Genomic DNA, 1,085 nt, shown 5'->3' on the forward strand with positions numbered 1-1,085 from the left:
GCGGGCCCCCCCCCCGGGGCTGCTGCTCACGCTCTGGGGGGGCAGCCTGTCAGCCATTTATCTTACCCACAACTCCAAAAAGTGCTATTTTTTTGCTCCTACCTGGAGGGCACAGCTGGGGGTGACATCAGCCACCAAAGCAGCGGTTGGCTCTGATCTCTGCCCATCCTGGGGGTTCAGGCAGGTTTAAGTTGAAAATGAGAAAGATTCCCAAGAAAGGAGCCACAAATTCTAATACCTGGCTGATGGGTTAACAGGATGCATGTTACAGCTCCTGGTCTCTTCATCACAGCCCTTCTTGTCCTGGGAGCACCCCTTAGCTGAGCTGGTGTCTTTATTGTGGGCAGCCGATCAGCTCTGTAATGATGCCATTTGTGACTAATCTTACAGGATTAAAAATGAACTGTAGCTGCTGCGGCTTCCACCTTTGCCGCATAGCAACGAGAGCAGAAAGTCAATTAATTACCTTCCCACTGGAATCCAGGGGCCCTTTCGTCCTCAGCTCAGCCAAGTGTGTAATGGAAAAGGGAGTGAGGCAGGCGGTGGCTGGCCAGCTGGGAATTGCATGGCAAAGTGAAAGATGAGCTCTGGGAAGAGGAGAGGGAGAGCGCTGGGGGGAAATCCTCGTTCTACAGGTTCATTTAAAAAAAGTAAGATGCCGCTGATTACGAAGTTACTGACTTATTTCCCTGCTTTCAGCTCTAGTGATGGTTCTGCAGACACTCTTGTCCCCTTGTGGGGCACCATCTGGGCTCCTGGGGATGCGGGGTTATCTGCTCTGAAGTCCTCCATGCGTTGGAACCGTGCTTTCAAGAAGTTTCCCTCAGTCATGGTCATTTTTTGGCTGCCATAGCCTCTCATGTTGCCCCAGAGAGATGCCACAGAGCAGCTGTTTAGTTGTTCTGAGAGCTGGTTTCAAAGGTGACTTCCACTGCTCTTTCAGATGGCTTTCTATGGTGAAGGTTAACAGAAATATCATTTAAAGACTGAATTTCCTCAGAAAGATTGATGGATGGGTACAAACACAACTGAGAAACCATGGGTGATGATGCAGGTCACCTTGCCTGGGTTAGGACCAGGGACAT

Source organism: Nestor notabilis, unplaced genomic scaffold (genome assembly GCF_000696875.1).
Source record: "Nestor notabilis isolate BGI_N333 unplaced genomic scaffold, ASM69687v1 scaffold12386, whole genome shotgun sequence".
NCBI lineage: Eukaryota > Metazoa > Chordata > Aves > Psittaciformes > Psittacidae > Nestor > Nestor notabilis.